Below are 18978 nucleotides of genomic sequence, written 5' to 3'. Positions count from 1 at the left end.
CCTCTTCAGATGCAACCTCACTTCTTCAGATGCATTCACTCTATGCATCTGAAGAAGTGAGGTTTTCACCCACGAAAGCTTATGCCCAAATAAATCTGTTAGTCTTTAAGGTGCCACCAGACTCCTTGTTGTTTTTGTAGATACAGACTAACCCGGCTACCCCCTGATACATCACACAGGGGTGTGAAGCAGGGTTGTTAAACGAACCTATTCCCTCTCCCCCATGTAAACAGTGCTAGGGGGAGGGAAGAATTCTGACCGCGACCTAGCTGCTGCCTCTTGGGGAGGTGGATTACCTCTGCAGAGGGAGAATCCCTCCCACAACAGGCCTAGGTAGCATCTACACTGAAAATCTGCAGCTGGGCCACTGCAGTATAGACAAGCCCTATGAATGGAAGGATACAAAAAAATGCTCCCTGGGGTGACTCCTGCCCAGAGCTCTACCCTGCAACCCTGCCTCCCAACTGCCCTTTGTTTTAATTTGGGGAATCCTTATCCTTCCCATTATCTCCCTCTGCTTTGGGGGAAACCCCATGCTGTTCCCCCACTGTCTCTAATTGCACCCCCATGCACTATTCCTAGCTTGGGGGATTCCCCATCTTCCTCCATTTTACTTTTAGGGGCACCCCTGCCATGCACCATCTCCTTCTGTTTGATTACAGATACTCCCACCCTTCCCAGTTATGATTACTGGGGGACCCGCAGAACCCTCTCTAACACTACCTGTGTTTATGTTTGGGGATCGCCTCCCCCCATCGCACTACACTAGAGCAAACGCCCCCCACCCCTCCTCTATTTTGTTAAAGGTGTAAAATAAATCCCCCTGCAGGCAGGGGCACCCTGACCCCGACGTGATTCGAACACGCAGCCTTCTGATCTGGAGTCAGACGCGCTACCGTTGCGCCACGAGGTCCCGTCAGTGCGGGCTGGAGCGGCGCTTGAAGAGGCTGTGCGTCTGAGGCCGCCCCGTCACTCTCCCTTAGCGCATGCGTACTCTGCCCCAGGCGCTTCCCAACCCCACACCGGAGCCTCTCGCTCTCCCGGCCACCCCGCAGGCTGCTGCGCGCTCTCGTGGTGGCGCTCACCTCGGTCTCCCCGAATGACGCTGAAGGAGACGGCGATAGCTCCCCGCCCTCATCCTCCCACGGCCGGGCCGGCGCCCACCCAGCCGCCTTCAAACTGCCCGCCGGGGCGCCTCGCAGCCAACCACCGCCCGGCCACGCCCATGTGGGCGGTACCAACTCCGTGACCGGGTGCCGCGGGGGGGGTCAGCGGGCGCTACCACTCGCCCATAGAGCCATACCACCGACAACCCCGGGAGAGGATCTGCCTCTCTTACTCCGCAGGACTATACCATTCCCATGCAACCTCAGACATAAAGGGACAGGACATGCCCAGCCAGGGTTGGAGCTGTATTAGGTGCACTGAGTTTTCTCAGACATCAGTTCTCAGCTCAAGCTGAAATCTCTGGGTTTAATATTAACTATTATTATTGTTGCATTTAGTATTCTGTAATACTTAAATCACTCCTGTACTTTAGCATTTTAATCCCCTTATACATTATCATAATTAATATTTATTATTACATATTATTTTAATCACTATCATATTGTATTTATGAATATTTATTTTATTATTTACATTACTATGTCATTGTTATGTATTATTTAATTCTCTGGTTTTGGACCAGTCCATGCACTGAAATGTGCCATGTATGGAGGCCCCTAATCACTGGGTGTGTGCACTGCATGTTTCTTTAATGTCATCCTTCCCTGCATTTCCCCCCAGGGAGTGATAAAGGAGTTACAATGGGGAGTGTGGAAACATGTGCCAAAGCCGATACTACTTATTTATATAGCTCCATAGTAAGACATGTAAGAAGGTCGCTGCCCCGAGGTCCCCATCCTTCAGTTCTTACTCAGACAAAATTTCCATTGATTCAAAACAGAAGGCTCCAGCAGTCTGATCCTGCAATCTGTTCCGATGTGGAATTAATAAGAGTTCAGTGTGTTAAGAGCTGGCAGAATTGGGCCCCAGATTTGTGACATTGCCTTATGGAACTCTCAATTGAAGATTAGCTACCTGAGTTCAAGCTCAGGGTGAGATGATACATTCCAGAAAATTGTCCAACGCACTCAAATCTGTCATAAGCAGTCCTTGGCCAACGTTTTCTCTCACCTCTCACAGTTGGCCAGTTCACCACGCTGCTGCCTCCCACCTCAGAGGTGGCTGCATTTCAGTGGGGCAATGTATATATAGTTTATAAAGTGCTTTGGGCTCATTCATCATAAAAGCTACTCTGTAAAATATTATTATAACAGCAAGTGTTGGAGCTTACTGCTGCTTTTACCATGACACTTTCCAATTCCTTTTTGCATTACTTGATAAGTAACTTTGCACTTATATTTGTCTATCCTGTTACTATTTAGTTACTTATGCTGTCTATTTTGAGCCAAATCCTGCAAACACCACCAGGTGTAGGACAATATTTTCAAAAAAGGTTAGCGATTTTGGGAGCCCAACTTGAGATACCTGATAAGGGTCTGATCTGCAGAAAGCACTGAGCTCTGAAAATTACAGTTCCTCAAGTTGGGCACCCACAAAAAGAGGCACCCAAAATCACTAGTCACTGCTGGAATTGGATTTGGCTACAATGTTTACTGCTGATCCCTACAAGTCCTTATGTACATGCTTAACTTTATCCAAGTGACTAGTCCCATTGCACATGCATAATTGTTTGCAGGATTGGGGCTTTAGATTTTATGCTTCTTGGTGAAGCAACCTTGGGCCCAGTTCTGCTTACAGTTACATTCTTGTACACCTAGAGTAACTCTATTACCTTCAACGGAGTTGGTCCAGAGTTACATAAGTGTATGTGAGATCAGTGATCTTACATGTTGGACTCTTTTATCAGTTAATCTGATTTCCCTTTTCATAATGTCCATCTCTTTCTTCTTTCTAATGCAGGATTGTACTATATGTATGAGTATCTCACTCATTCCACTTTTCTCAGTTTGACATTCCTGCAAATATTATTCCCCCTCGAGCTACATCTTCCGATCAGTAAATTCAAACCCCACTTTAAATGTAAGCCTGTCATCTCATGTAGTTTGTTGATGAGGCTGGCTGCTGTAGAGAGTGGGAGGTGTTACATTGTCTGGTCTGGTTGAAATAATGAGGGGTACAAGAACAAAAAGTGATTCCTGACAGCTGTCTGAAACCTACCCAGACTGGAACTGAGGAATGTCCTATAGGTGGCACCGTCTCACCCTGTCTTTCAGCCTGTCTTCAGCCCACACAGAATCAGGCAATGAAGAATGCGAAAGGAAAATAGCAGAACAAGCCATTCACATATTTATATCAATACTGTCAAAACAGTTATTTTTAAGCTGGGCGCATCTTGCTGCTGATTTAAAACTAAACAGAATGGCTGCGTCATTCCTGGAGGAGCTCTGGGTGGTACAAAAGAAAGACCAGACCCCAGACGCCCCAGCATTTGCAGGGTGGGTTGGATGAAAGTCCCCCGATCCAAATCCATGTGTGGGTGGTTCTGGGATAGATCCCAGGCAGAAAGGACCTATTTTTGCAAGTTGCAAGGTGACAGAAATCTCACTGATCTTCTGACATTTACACCATTTCAGGCCACACTCCTGCCCAAGCAGTTAAATTAATGGAGATATCCCATCTCCTAGAACTGAAAGGGACCTTGAAAGGTCATTGAGTCCAGCCCCCTGCCTTCACTAGCAGGGCCAAGTACTGATTTTGCCCCAGATTCCCAAGTGGCCCCCTCAAGGATTGAACTCACAACCCTGGGTTTAGCAGGCCAATGCTCAAACCACTGAGCTATCCCTCCCCCCCCCTTGAGGGAGAAGTTGTGATATTTCAGTGCTGTTGAACCCTAACCTAACCCATGGGCCTTGAACACCAAGCTCCAGGCAAATCCAGATCCAAGCCCCATCCATAACAAATCAATTGTCTTTCTCGTTTCAACCTTATTTTTCAAAGGCAATTTCTCAACATCTCTGTCGTAGCTTCCTGTATTGACTGTTTGCTTCTGTATATGTCCGCAGAATGATCTACCTTTCCAGTTGTCAGGGCCATAGATGCTGGAAGTAGGGGTGCGGGGGGTGCTGCTGCACCCCCTGGCTTGAAGTGGTTTCCATTATATACAGGGTTTGTAGTTTGGTTCGATGGCTCTCAGCACCCCCACTATATAAATTGTTCCAATTTCAGGGCTGTTTCAGTGGGAATCTTTCCATTGACTTGGATAGGATTCAGATCAGGTCACCAGTGCACTGTACAGTGGAGCCTGCACTAAGATTCATCTTTTATAGGCCATCCCCAAGTTCTTCTCACATCACCAAAGTTTCTTGTACAATTTACTCAGCCTTTAAAGACCTACCTTTACTAGGTGGCTAGTTTTTGCTGGACCCGTGCCTATAGAGAGAAGCAGAACGGACTACTGGATGGTGCAACAAACTGGCACGCAGGAGACTTGCGTTTTAGTCCTGGTTCTGCCACTGGCCCGCTGAGGGACCTTGGGCAAGTCACTTTACTTGCTCTGTGCCTCAGTTTCCCCATCTGTAAAATGGGGATGATGATACTGACCTGCTTTGGGATCTAGATATTTTTATTCTTTGAAACGAGTGACACTTGACAGGATCCTTATTTGTCTTGTACAAGTCCTGCTACACTATTTTTAGCTCTTCTTATTTTTAACTCGTCACCTCCATATTGGTGCACATAACAAATTTCATGTGGCGGGAATGGGGTCGAGGGGTTTGGAGTATGGGAGGGGGCTCAGGGCTGAGGCAGAGGGTTGGGGTGAGGGCTCTGGGGTGGAGCCAGGGATGAGGGGTTCACAGTGAGGGAGGGGGCTCAGGGCTGGCGCAGAGGGTTGGGTGCCGGGGGGGTCAAGGGCTCTGGCTGGAGGTGCAGGTTCTGGGGTGGGGCTGAGGATGAGCAGTTTGTGGTGCAGGCTGCCCCGGGGCTACAGTGGAGAGAGAGGACTCCCCCCATCTCTCTCTCCCTGCAGCAGCACCTCGGCTGGGGGGGAGAGGCAGCAGCTTCGGGGCTGGGGTTGCAGGATAGGTGCCTCTTCCCCAGCCGCAGCAGGTCCGGGACAGGGCTGGGTTGGGGCCGGTGGAGGGGCATCTCTCCCCGGGCCGCGGCAGGTCCGGGACAGGGCTGGGTTGGGGCCGGTGGAGGGGCATCTCTCCCCGGGCCGCGGCAGGTCCGGGACAGGGCTGGGTTGGGGCCGGTGGAGGGGCATCTCTCCCCGGGCCGCGGCAGGTCCGGGACAGGGCTGGGTTGGGGCCGGTGGAGGGGCATCTCTCCCCGGACCGCGGCAGATCTGGGACAGGGCTGGGTTGGGGCCGGTGGAGGGGCATCTCTCCCCTGGCCGCGGCAGGTCCGGGGCTGGGAGAGAGGCATCTCTCCCTGCTGCAGCCTGAGCGCCTGTGCAGCACTCAATAGGCTTCTGCGCGGCCACGCAGCTTAGAGGGAACTTAGGTCATCATCTGAGATTGCTATAACCTGAAATATATGGCAAAATGCGGGTTAAACAGAGCAGGAGACATACAGTTCTCTCCCAAAGAGTTCAGTCACAAATTTAATTAACACATTTTTTTTTTAATGAGCGTCATCAGCATGGAAGCATGTCCTCTGGAAGGATGGTTGAAGCACGAAGGGGCATGCAAATGTTTAGCATATCTGGCATGTAAATATCTTGCAAATGGTGGCTACAGAAGTGCCATGCAAATGCCTGTTCTCACTTTCAGGTGACGTTGTAAATAAGAAGCGGGCAGCATTATGTCCCATAAATGTAAACAAACTTGTTTGTCTTAGCGATTGGATGAACAAGAAGTAGGACTGAGTGGACTTGTAGGCTCTAAAGCAGTGTTCTTCAACTTTTTACACTCAAGATCACTTTTTGAATTTAAGGGCAACCCGGGATCTACCCCGCCCCTTCCCTGAAGCCCTGCCCCACTCATTCCATCCCCACCCTCACTCACTTTCACTGGGCTGGATCAGGAGGTTGGGGTTCAGGAGGGGATGTGGGCTCTGGCCTGGGGCTGAGGGGTTTGCAGTGTAGGTGGGGGCTCTGGGCTGAGTCTGGGGCAGGGAATTGGGGTGCAGGAGGGGACGAGGGGTGCAAGCTCTAGGAGGGAGTTTGGGTGCAGGACGGGGCTCTGGGCTGAGGCAGAGTGTGGGGGTTCAGGAGGGGGTACAGGGTGCTGGATCTGAGAGGAGGTCAGGGCTGGGCTAGGGGGTTGGTGTGCAGGAGGAGGTTTGGGGTACTGGCTCTGGGAGGGGACAGAGGTTTGGGGTGCGGCCTCCTGCAACTTTCACAAAAAAGAGATTGCACTACAGTACTTGTATGAGGCAAAATGAAAAATACAATTTCTTTATCATTTTTACAGTGCAAATATTTGTAATAAAAATAATAATAGAAAGTGAGCACATTGTATTCTGTGTTGTAATTGAAATCAATACATTTGAAAATGTAGAAAAACTTCCAAAAAATACTGAATAAATTTCAATTGGTATTCTATTGTTTAACAGTGCGATTACAAGTGCAATTAGTAGCGATACATTTTTTTAATTGCGATTAATATTTTGGACTTAATCGCGTGAGTTAACTGCGATTAATTGACAGCCCTATTTATTATTTATTATTTGTGTTGCAGTAATGCCTAAAAGCCCCAGTCATAGACCAGGCCCCCATTGTGCTAGGTGCTGTACTAACGCAGAGCAAAAAATAACCGTTGAAGCATCCAAAATGGCTGTCAAATGCTACCTGACTGGAATTCTCCACTCACAGAAGGGCTGATCCAAAGGCCAACATAATTCAGTGGGCTTTGGATCAGGCCTTTATGTCACTGCTGGCGTTTTACACCTGCTTTGCACAAAATAAATGGTTAAAGAAGATACAAGACAATGGAGAATCATGCCCAGGGAGTTTTCAAAGTATCTGGGGGGCTTGGGAAGGGGACAGGCCTTTCTGGGCCTCAGATGTCCCAACATGCATGGAGGAAACCCCACAGACTGGAAGGCATCCTTGGAAGATTAGAACCTCTGTTGAAGTCCCCTGAGGCCCCTTTTCCACTTTGGCAGTACAGTTCCCTCAGGATTCAGAACAACCACTTCCAAAATGCTCCCCAGTTTTGCACCTCACTACTAAATGCCCAGCATGTGAAGGGGTGTTTCTTTGCACAAGTTGGCCTATATAAACAACAAAGGGTGCGACCTCTAGATTTAATGTTATCTGCCATTAAGTTGATTGAGTGACACCTTATTTTGTTTTCATATGAGTCAGGATAATAAGGAGCAAATGATTAATTTTGACCGTAATCTAAATGACCCCATTTGCACTCTCTTTAATGTTCTCCTTTCAACCTTACTCTTTGTATTCTCTTTCCCACCGTCGGTAAGTGCCATGTTTGTACTCCTTTTGCTTGGTAATGTTTGCAATAGCCTGTTGGTGTCGATTAATTGAGCTCAGTAATAATAAAGAAGTATCAACAACATGGAAAATGTAATTAATCTACTGCAAAGGGATATTATAAAGTCTCTTTATTACAGCAATTAACATACCTGCTTTCCCAGTCATGCTTTTACAGTTAGAACAAGAAAGTGCTTACTCCAGGTGCATAGATTTCAGAGACATACAAAAGAACAGAAACAAAGCCGGTTAGCTGCTTCCAAAAAAGGGCCTAGTCAGTAAAGAAAATTAATCAGCAGGAGACAGATCGATAAGCAGGTATTTCAGTGCAAGATACAGACATGATATGCATCTATAATTTATAATGCAGTCTTGTAAACTCAATATGTTACAGCACAAGTGACTGGGCTCCATGTATATATAGCCCTAGGATACCTGGTAAGTGTATAAAGAAAATCACTTTGGTCATCATCACGCGCGAGAGTTTTATTGATCTGATTCCAGGATGATTTTCCTAACCCAGCTACCAATGCTGGATCCTCCTGCTACATTGATTTACACCAGCTGAGGATCTGGCCCTGTGTTTCTATGCCGCCAATGCTGCAAGGTATCCTCAGTACTTCCTGCAAGATACAGAGTGTGCCTTCAGCTCCCGTTGAAGTCAGTGGGAGCTGAGAGGCAAGCAGCACCTTGCCGAAGACATTCAGCCCTTTGCAGGATCAGACAGTCTATGAAGGGTGGCTTGCACAGCACCATTGCCCTACCAGAGTTTTCCCACCACAAGGCTTGTGTGATCTGTAGGAAGGGTGTATAAGATTAGGGTATTCAAAAATACTGTACAAGGTATATACTCATAATTTTAATCAAGTCATACCAAGCATGTGGGAAAATACCACCAAGGCCTCAGTCCTGCAATGTGATGTATGTGGGTGGACTTTGGTGCCAGTATTATTGTACCACTGAAGTCAATGGGACTCTGCATGGGTGCAAAGGTCTGCCCCGTTACATTGCATTGCATTGCAAGTCTGGGACCTAAATAATTCCTGCAGCTGTGACTGGTTTTAAGAAAACCCTCAAGGAAACAGATCCTCTATCCCGCTACATTTATTTCCCTTTGCATATTGAATTTGGCTGTAGAATGCTAAGCCACTGTCACTCATTAAAATGCATCCTGACAATTAATCATACAAATTTGTTTCTCAGTCCTGTTTGAAAAGCCTCCAGCTTCAAACATGAATGAAATCCTAGAAAACAAAGTCATTGTTTGGGGATTTTTAATAGGATTGCATTCTCACAGGCATTGATTTAATTTCCAAACACTGCCAATGTATGTCTGGGGCAGGGATTAAGCAAGCAGCTTGAGAAGGAGAAAGCAAAACATGTCATATACCAAAAATACTCTTTATCTCCAGACATCTATAAAATCTATACTCTAAAGCGAGGGCTCTAAAAAGTATTACAAATATTTTTCTTAGATAGGAAATATAATAGCAAGTGAATAATCTACTGTGCATGTTTATATACTCTCCTATTAACAAGTTTCACATTTATTTTTCTTCTTAAATATACAGTACTTTACAAGAAGTTTGCATGGCTTTTTAAAGACACTAATTTACCATGCATTAATACATGAGGCTGACCGGGTCCTCTGTCTTTCCAAAGTAGAGAAAAGTCATTTATTGGCATCTTGAAAAACAGACTAAAAATAGCTGGTTTCTATGGCTACTGAGGCTGGGAGACTCCTGAGGAACATGTCTGGTTAGGTCCCTTTATGATGGAATCCAGACAGTGAAAGAAAAAAGGACAATAGGGAGACACTTAATAGATTGCAAAGACAGTCCTGCACCTTTAAATGTGTGGGTAACTGTACATTTCACTGAAGAACAATGGGGTTACATTAGGGGTGAATTAGGCCCGTTGTATTTTAGGATCCAATCCAGCAAAGCTTTTTAGCACAAGCTTAAATTTATGCATATGCTTTGCTGGGTGAGTCAGGGCTGTAGTGTTGCGTCTTCTGTGACTATATCCTTGTTTTGTTCTGCTTTTTGTTTACATGCCCTGACACTAGAGATGGGTCTGAGGCCCCTCCAACATCCCCAAACCTGGTGGAAGTTTTGGGGTTCTTGGATCCAAGGGGTTAGTTCAGGCCCATCTCTGTACTACACGTTTTTGTTTGTTTGTTTGTTTGTTTGTTTTTTTGAGACATTTGAACACACGGACAGACTCTGCATTTACACCACATCAATGAGAGTGAAATGTGACCCTATATATAAATCTATACATATAATAAACTTCATAGTGAGGACTGTTTAATTATCAGTGGTTTAAGTCCATGAGTATGTTACCCATGTGGTCCCCCTGCTTTACAAAGTGGCTGTGCAAATTATATACAGATACATTCAATAAATATACATTGTACTTAACCAACTGTCTTTTTACCCTTAAAGAAGAGATACAAATAACCGTCCGGATCCTGCAGTTCTTGTTCAGGGCAAAATTCCTGTTCAGCTCAACACAAAGGACTGCAAGATATGGGCCAGGAAGGCTATTCTGCTGATGAGTGGGGATGGGGGCGGAGGGATTTTCTAAAGTGACTAGTGATTCTGAATGCCCATCTAGAGACACTTTACGGGAGCCTGATTTTCAGCAAGTGCTGAGTATTCACCCTCTGGAACTCAGCACTCATTAAAGTGACTCACGCTGGGGACCCAAAATCACTAGTCACTTTTGAAAATATTGGTCAAAGAACTCACTGGGGGACCATGTCAGTTCCAGAAGGTATCAGACGAGACAGTGGTGTGCAGATGTCTGATTTCTTCACACCTAACTACCTACTGATGTTCCTGTGCATAATCATAAAGAGCAAGATAACTGGGGCCACCAACTCAACATGGGGGAGTAAAGTGCATTTAAAAAAACATAATCCCACCATATCACCCTAGAAGTGCAAGAAAGAAAAGGGCACCTTTGGTTAGATCATCTTAAAAGAAATTGGATACACACTGGAATGCAGAAATCACTCTGGCTATAATAAACAGAACACTGATACTGTTCCAATCCAATTAAATGCCAAAAGCTTGTGTTTGCAAAGTGTTCCGGTGGAATGAAGACTTAAATCCTATTGTGGAGTTTACAAAAAAAAGAGATTCCAACTTGATATATTATAGACACGTGGGCATGTGTATCCGATTAGATTAGGCCAGGGGTTCTCAAACTTCATTGCATTGCGACCCCCTTCTGACAACAAAAATTACTACATGACCCCAGGAGGGAGCACTGAACTGAGCTCACCTGAGCCCAGCTGCCCCAGATGGGGGGTGGTGGGGGGAGGCAAAGAACGAGCTCCACTGTTCTGGGCCGGGGAGCCAAAGCCCAAGGACTTCAGCTCCAGGTGGGGGTTCTGTGACCTGACCCCCGCCACTAAAGGATGAAGTCCTCGGGCTTTGGCCCCAGATGGTGGGGCTTGGGCTTTGGCCCCTAACCCCTGCAAGTCTAATGCCAGCCCTGGCGACCCCATTAAAACGGGGTCACAACCCAGTCTGGGGTCCCGACCACAGATTGAGAAAGGCTGGATTAGGCTATATCCCTGTTCTTTTTGCACATCTTCAGTAAGACTTTCAGGAATATGTTACACATCAAGAGTTCAAGCTGCAGCTTTTTTCTTGGCTTCACTCTTTGTGCATGTTCTGTACCCTTCCAATTCACTGCACAAATATTTCCTTCATCTTAAATAAATGCAGTGAAAGTTCCCTTGGCAAGACCACCTCTGTCAAGAGATCATCTGCTGATAAAAAACAAAACAACTTGGGATGAAACCCCACCACGCACACACACACCATTTTTTGGTCCCCTACCCACTTATTGTCATGCAAATAAACATCTGGAGACTCTCTGGCTCCAAAGTAGGCCAATATTTACAAAGAGGATACACTGCCTCTGTTGGAAGTTAGCCCAAGGCAACGCTCTGGTTATTTTGATCATTAAAGCTGTTTCCCCCTTGACTACACCATCAGCACTACTACAGACTCTCTACTGTCAAGATCGAGCAATGCTGGTTTTCCTTTTAATTTCAAGACATTTTGGGTCAGATCCTCAGCTCTAGTAAATTGGTGTCATTGGAGCTATGCTGATTTATAACAGTGGAGCGTCTGGCCCTTTAACTTAAATACATTTTGTCAACTACCCAGAAAGGGGGCTGCATATTTGGTTTCCTAAATTCCCATGAGCACATCACCTTGCTAAGTTCATAGGTCCCCACTGGGTCATCTGAAAAGCTGGTCATGGGCAAGGGCTGCAGGCGACCAGTGGGGTGTGTAGCAATGGAGTTTCACACATCAGTGCTTGCTGCATTGCAGAGATGAGCAGATTTGCCTGTTTCAAATATATCCTTCCATTTTCATTTAGAGAAACTTGGATGGTTTCCTTCACTGTAATAGGATTAGAGATGGATTATTTCTGGTGGGAACAAATGCATCTTTCAGGAGCATAACATTCATTTTCTGAGGAACAATGATGGTAGCTAGCATAGAACTCTTCTCTTTGAAACTGTTCCGGGGAGTTACGTTACAGTTAAGTCTCCTGTTATAATGGGGAGAATTATACAGAGACTTCAGCGTGGATGGGAGTGATATTAAAGCAAATGTGTCATAAAAAGAGAGAAATAACCTTACATTTTTCTACAGCACCCTTTTCACCCAAAGGATCCAAAAGAGCTTCACAGGGACAACTGGGAGTCAGGACACCTGGGTTATTTTCCTGCCTCTGCCACTGACTCCCTGGGTGGCTTTGGGCAGGTCACGTCCCTGCTCTGAGCCTCAGTTTCCCCCTCAGTAGCATGGAGGTAATGATGCTTCCCTTCCTTTGTAAAGTGCTTTGAGATTTATAGATGAATAGCTCTGTATTAGTTTGTCATTATTGTTAATTTATTAGTAGTAGTAGTAGTATTAAGATTTACATTTCTATAGCCCCACTGAAATGCAGTCACCTCTGAGGTGGAAAGGAGGAAGGCAGATGTACAAGCAGCATAAAGCATGTTACACAAGTATGGGAACAAGGGAAATTCTGGGCACTGAAGCAAAATGCTTCTTATATATACTTATAAAAAATGCCAGGGCTTGTGCAAGTATGTGGGTGAGGAAGAGAAAGAGAGATGGGGAGCTCATTTGTACTTTGACAAGAGCTGTCAGCTTTCCAGCTTTCACAGTTTTGGAAGAGTCCAGTATCCTAATAAAATGCTGCCACTGGGGGGGAAAAAATCTAACTTTTTGCCCACTGCAAACTTGTCATGTGGAAGTTAGTTGGCAGCCCCCACTCTCAGCCTGGGCAATTAGCAAAGAGCAAACTGCTTGGAAGTTCAGATTGTTGACAGGTTTGCTGCAGAAAAGCGCCGGGCTGGAGCCTGGTGGGAAATGATGTGTGGATGAAGGAACCTTCAGCCATCAACCTAGAGGTCAAGTCATTACGATAGGAGAATCAAGAAGCGCCACAAGCCATTTATGAGCACCACAGGGGTCAATCCAGGAGCAAATAATTTTGCTTGGAGCCACCGTGGATAACATATTATTACTTTGGGAGCTATCTATCCACATACATGGGAAGTTCTCTTTAAAAATAACTGCAGCTTGAGCTTTTAAACATTCATATTGTACTTGTGTAATTTATTGCGTTTTCAATTTTATATATATATATATGTGTGTGTGTGTGTGTCTGTCTCTGTATATTTTACATACTAGATTCATCCATGCCTAGCTAGGAAGCTCTTTGCTGGAGGCAGGTGCAATTCTTGAGGTGAGATAAATTCAGCAGACATATGGTGGTCTACAATATATATTCAATAGGTTACCGTATTGTCCTGGAAAGATCCCCCTCCTCCATCCAGACCAGATTTTGGAACAACCACAATAGAGAGAAAACCTCTGAAGCACCCATACCAGTTTTTACATAAGACCCATTTCAGGAGCATTTAATTAGTACTGTATAAACCTCCAGCCAAGCTGGCTAGATTCAGTAAAGCTGTTAGCTCTTTACAGAGTCTCAGGGTATGTGTATTAATTTTGGAACCTTAACTATGAAGCCATGATGGCTCCATAATCAAAGGCTCCTAGCAGCCTAGGTTCCACAACAGTAACCTTGGCTATTCACCTCGTGCTCCATTAAACAATTAAAACTCGCCGCACTGGAGAAAACATTAGTATTCTTAGTTTACATGGGGTCCAACTTACTAAAAAGGAAACAGACTATGATCATCTGCAAATCTCTTGCCTCTGACTTGAAAGGTCTCAGGGACTTGCGGCCAGCTGATCTTCAGTTGGGACAAACTACTGCTGCCAGAATAACTGCTATAGCTTATAGCTGCGATGAACAGGGGCTGTACCCACACAGAGACTGGTCCTAAATAGGGATTGAATTTGTGTCCGTCAGCACCAAATGCACAAGTCTCTGCCACTTGCACTAAAGAGGGAGCTCTTACTTAATTGGCCTCTCAGAGTTGGTAAGACAACTCCCACCTGTTCATGCTCTCTGTATGTGTGTATAGATATCTCCTCAATATTTATTCCACTCTATATGCACCCGAAGAAGTGGGCTGTAGTCCACGAAAGCTTATGCTCTAATAAATTTGTTAGTCTCTAAGGTGCCACAAGTACTGCTGTTCTCTTCTGGCTCTGTATAAGTAGAAGGCCAGTAAAGATAGTCTCTGGTATCCATGGAGAGCTATAACTGCTCACAGTGTGTTACACAATCAGCTGAGCATGAGGTGATGAGCTGACCTTGATGAAAATGAATGGGGATGAGTCAAAACAACTACCCCCCGCCCCCTTGCTCAGTGCAGAAAACGGAGTGAAAGTTCACAGGCTGCCAAGCACTTCTTGCTGTGCAGAAACTCAGAACCGTGCTAGGAAATATCCAGCTGTATCCTGGCTTTGGATACATATATTGGGCTCCCATTGGCATCAGTGGGAGCTGCACGGGCATATCCCTACCCAGAATACGGCTGTAGCCAGTTTTCTTTATTGGCATCTAGAGATGCTCAGAGGCAGTGTTCGTCCTCTGCATCACTTTTCCTTCTGCTTTATTATGGGGTCAATGATCGGAAAGAATTTCAGGGCCAAATCCTGAAGTCTTTACTCAGGCAAAACACCCAGTCAAGGGGCAATATCCTGAGGGATGTTGAGCACCTTCGGCTCTCTCTGGAGCCAATAGAATTTGAAAATGCTCCATTCCAGTGAGGCGTTGACCCAGTGAAAGCTTTTCCTGGGTGAGAGACCCCAAGATTTGGCCTGTAATGTTTAATATTTAAACATGACCATTTGCTAAACCTCCTAGGGGATTTAGATACCCAAACTAAGCCTAAATGCCAGTCTTCCGCTAAACGTTCTGCCACCACTGAAATGAGATGACAACGAGACCAACAGCCTCCAGTGATGGGCTCCTGTAACGCATCAAGCAGTAGCAAAATGGCCACCATCACAAGTTGGCTCAGACATGCCAAAGTTCACTGAGAAAACCCCCTCGACATCTGGGCCATATATATCTGGAGTGTGACCCCAGTGCTTTCAGTGTTGGGTCCTTTCCCTATGCTTGATCCTTCATGTGCATGAACCAGACAGCACCTTGTGTGAGTATCTTCTTCATGCTCCATGGGGAAAATACAGTGCTTCTCAGCATGTGAACTTTCCAGACTGACTCACTAAGCAAGATCAGGTGCAGTTGGACTCCTCGCTATAGTCTGTTACCAGCTGTTTTGTGTTTGAAGTGTTTGAAGTGATTCAACCATCTCCTAGAGCAACCCCGACTACTGGCACCCGATGAAGATTATTTAAAGCCGCTTAGTTCGTTGCTCTTCTTATATCCCAGGAGATGATCTCATGTGTCTCCTTTTATTGGTCATCCTTGCTGGGCAGAGGTTTCACGCTAAACCCTTCGGATAAGACAATAAAATAATGGCCATGTTGGTTTTGGTAGCCGGCCAAGCTAGCAAATCTTCCCAAAAGGAGAGCTTGTCACCAGCACACACAGCTCTGTTTGTCAAGCGTAAATCCGGTCTCGCAGCAGCGGTCTGAGCGCTGGAAAGGTCAGTGAGTTTTATAAGTGGGGGAAGGATTTGTTTTCTGAGTTAGCTCAACTTATTCTTCTCGGGGCCAGATCCTCAGATGGCATAAATCTGCATAGCTCCACTGAAGTCAATGAGTCTCCTCTGATTTATAGTGGCCACGGATCTGGCCCCTAAAGATTTACCTGTCTGCCCTTCCTAAAGGGGAGCAGGAGACAACATTCCTCAGAGACCCTACCAGGCAAGCTTTTGCATCAGAGTTACAGCATTAACAATCTCTGGCCCCACCGCCCTAAGGCACTCTGTGCCCCTGATCCTCCATGTTTGATCTTTAAAAAGAAATGGTGGTTTTGCCCCAATTACTATTTTTTGTTTAATATTAATAACATTGTCCCCCAAAGCCTTTGGCTGGCTGCAGTGAAGGCCTGTTGACAGTTCCATGCAACGTCATTCACTTGTCCCCCTTCCCAGACCTCATCCACCTGATTTAGCACATGACCTTCTCCCACTACCGATCCTCTGCCCTGACCGATTCTGAGGGCTTGGTTCCATTCCATGGTGGGAATCGGGCCTTAGGAGATGTATCCAGAATTGGTGCAATGGGTTTGTTGAGGGACTTAGAGGACCAAGTGAATGGAGGTTTTCTGTTACACAGAAGGAGGCAAAGAGCCAGCAATTTACCCTAACCAGGGTTATATTAAAGGGAGAGGCACCCCAATTCTCTAGGGGGACCAACTGGTCCCCACTCAGTTCTCATTCAGTTCAAAGCAGCTTCTACTCCACACCACTGAACCCTGGAGCATGAGCAAGGAACCTCACACTGGCTTTTCCATACAGAGATGACTGGGGCAGGAGGGGGTTCATGAGGGCTCCCTACAGCCACTACCGTTGCAATACTGGCTGAATCAGCCTTGCCTGAGGCAGCCATTTTGAACCCCTTCTCAGATCTCCATAGCTACCATCTCAGCCTGTCATGTTGACAGCCTGTCTTTCTGACTCTGTCATATACCCAGCTCAGGCCTTGACACCAGTTCTCGAAAGCCATAGCAGCTGCAGTTTATTCTGACTGAAAGGGCTACAAATACTGTGTGACCATCCTCATCGGGTATTCCCTTCTAGTCACCACCATCAAAAGAGCAAACCTCTAGTAGCCTCAGGGGCTGCACATTTTGGAGGTGGCAGCAAAAGATTCAGGAGTGAAAGGGTTGAGGCTGCCTGAATTAGCCAGAGCTGGGTCTGAGGGGCTAAATTTGGATCTGGATTTCCAGTGCCATAAGGCCGGGGGGTGTTCAGAGCTGAGGGTTGGATTCAAGCCCATCTCCAACACTACCACAAGAAGACCTTCCTGAGTGAGGTCCTGATCCAAACCCACTGAAATCAAAGGGAGAGTTTCTACTGACCTCAAAGTATCAGGGAGTAGCCGTGTCTCTCTGCATCCGAAGAAGTGAGGTTTTTACCCACGAAAGCTTATGCCCAAATAAATCTGTTAGTCTTTAAGGTGCCACCAGACTCCTTGTTGTTTTTACTGACCTCAATGTTCTTTGGATCAGGCCATGAAATAGCTGTACTTTCTGGGATCCACAGTGACAACAGGGTACCTGAAGAGGAAAGTCTGTCTGCAACACCTCCTGAAAGGCACAGCACCCAGGGAATTTCCATATGGCTTTAACAGCAGGTAGGAAAGACGTACAGACAAGGAGGGAGAAAACAGGGACAACCTTTGAAACTGCAGCACTACACTAACACTAATGGCTATGCCTGGATTAGGTGAGGCAGTGCCAGTAAAAAAGGTTAACGATTTGAACACTGGCATTTTCCAGACTGTCAGCTGCATGAATTTCTTTGAGAACATGGGCTCTTATCCTGGGGGTTGCGACCCACCGCATGTACATGAACAGGTGTCAGAGGGTCGTGGCCATTCTGCCTTTCCCAGATTGCTAAATGGCTAGATTGGAAGAGGGCACCCATTAAGGGAAAGGCGGAGAACCACTGGAGGACGCATACACACCAGAGATAGACCTGAGCTCCAAAGCTGAGATCTGGATCCCAGTTCCAAACTTCTCTCCACATAGAGTTCAGGGATTTTGATTCAAGCCCATTACAGAAAAGGGGCCAACTGCAAAATTCACTTCCCATAGTTAATATAGATACACAAGGGGCATGAGTCTGCTCTCCCACTGGGCTAACACCATTGACTTCAGTGGAGTGACTCCTGATTTGCATCGGTGCAAGAGGGAGCAGAATCAAAGCCCAGTGTGTTTGCACCACTTCCTAACGGTATCTCCATCTAGCACATCTGAGCACAAAATGTCCCAGAGGCATTAGGAACCGCTGCTTGTAGACACAGACATTTGCTTGGGAGACACTAAAAAAACTCTACAGCTCGTTCATTTTCAGTTGACAGTGCACCAGTGAGACAACTTAAAAACATAGAGCCAAATCCTGCTGCCCACTTACTCCAGGGAAACTGAGGGCAGGACCTGGCTCTTGATTTGGAAATCTCCTTCAGAGTCTGTCCCAGGGGACATATTCGAGCAAGACAAGGACAGCTTTCTCGTGAATGAACTTTTATCCAGTAAAGGGACAAAAATCTCTCTCTGCCACGGAGAGCTGTGTGGTCCAAGGCCAAGCACCTTTGAGACTGGGGATCTGTGCTGAACTACCATAGCACCCAGGATAATGCCTGTTTGTGCTCTTCTGTAAGGGTCATTTCTGAGCTTCAGCTTTTTTCCAAGCCAGGCAAGTCTCTAGGAAAGAAGAAGGAGGAGAAAGAAAATGAGAGAAGTTGCAGGATAAACGTGTGAACACAAATTAACCAGCTTCCTCCGCCTTCTCCTCGGCCCACTGCTGACATCGACGAGCGAGCCCATCATTCACATCCCAGGCGCACCTCCTGCTGCCAGGACACCTTCCCGAGCTCATCTATCAAGCGCTGTGGGAGGGCCACACTGAGCAAGACAGCCTGCCCCTTGAGAATGTTGCACTGACGTGGACTCCCCGTTTCCCCTCCCTGGCCCCAGTCACAGCTATTGTTGCTAATGGGGGCTGTGTGCTGATGGTTAGATGATCCTGGCTGGAATTCCCTCTGCTACAGTAGAACTCCTGTTCCAAGAACATCCTACTAAACTTGAACTGGCTCCTTTCAAGTCTCCTAAGAAGCTGGTTAGCCTCTTATGGATGTCAATGAGGTTGTTATACAGGGAAGAGAGGAGGAAACCAAATTTATTCAGGTGCAAAAGGCGTTGTATAACCAGAGGTGCTGGAACTAGGGGCGCTGAGGGTGCTGGCACTGCTGCACCCCCTGGCTTGAAGCGGTTTCCATCATGTACAGGGTTTACAGTTTGGTTCAATGGCTCTCAGCCCCCCCTCCCCCCACTGTACAAACTGTTCCAGCGCCCCTGTGTATAACTGACTTCACTTGGAGCAACAGAGCGTTTGAACCCAAGACCTTCAATACTCAAAGCACAAGCTGCTACCACATAGG

General features: G+C 46.4%; 1 protein-coding gene and 1 non-coding gene across 6 annotated transcripts in view; both read right to left on the bottom strand.

The window, feature by feature from the left end:
* Positions 1-841: 841 nt before the first annotated feature.
* TRNAW-CCA (transfer RNA tryptophan (anticodon CCA)) lies at positions 842-913 on the bottom strand. Its single transcript has one exon. It is a non-coding gene; the product is annotated as a tRNA-Trp (tRNA).
* Positions 914-7560: 6647 nt separating this feature from the next.
* BLACAT1 (BLACAT1 overlapping LEMD1 locus) overlaps positions 7561-18978 on the bottom strand; it is a 68519-nt gene continuing 57101 nt past the window's right edge. For all 5 annotated transcript variants that reach the window (XM_054028433.1, XM_054028431.1, XM_054028434.1 and 2 more), the window contains one exon: positions 7561-18241. The gene's annotated coding sequence lies outside the window, so the exon portion shown is untranslated. The remainder of the gene's footprint in view (positions 18242-18978) is intronic.

Source organism: Malaclemys terrapin, chromosome 4, assembly GCF_027887155.1.
Source record: "Malaclemys terrapin pileata isolate rMalTer1 chromosome 4, rMalTer1.hap1, whole genome shotgun sequence".
NCBI lineage: Eukaryota > Metazoa > Chordata > Testudines > Emydidae > Malaclemys > Malaclemys terrapin.
The sequence above is the reverse complement of the archived record's forward strand: the minus strand, read 5'-3'. Positions and strand labels throughout refer to the sequence as shown.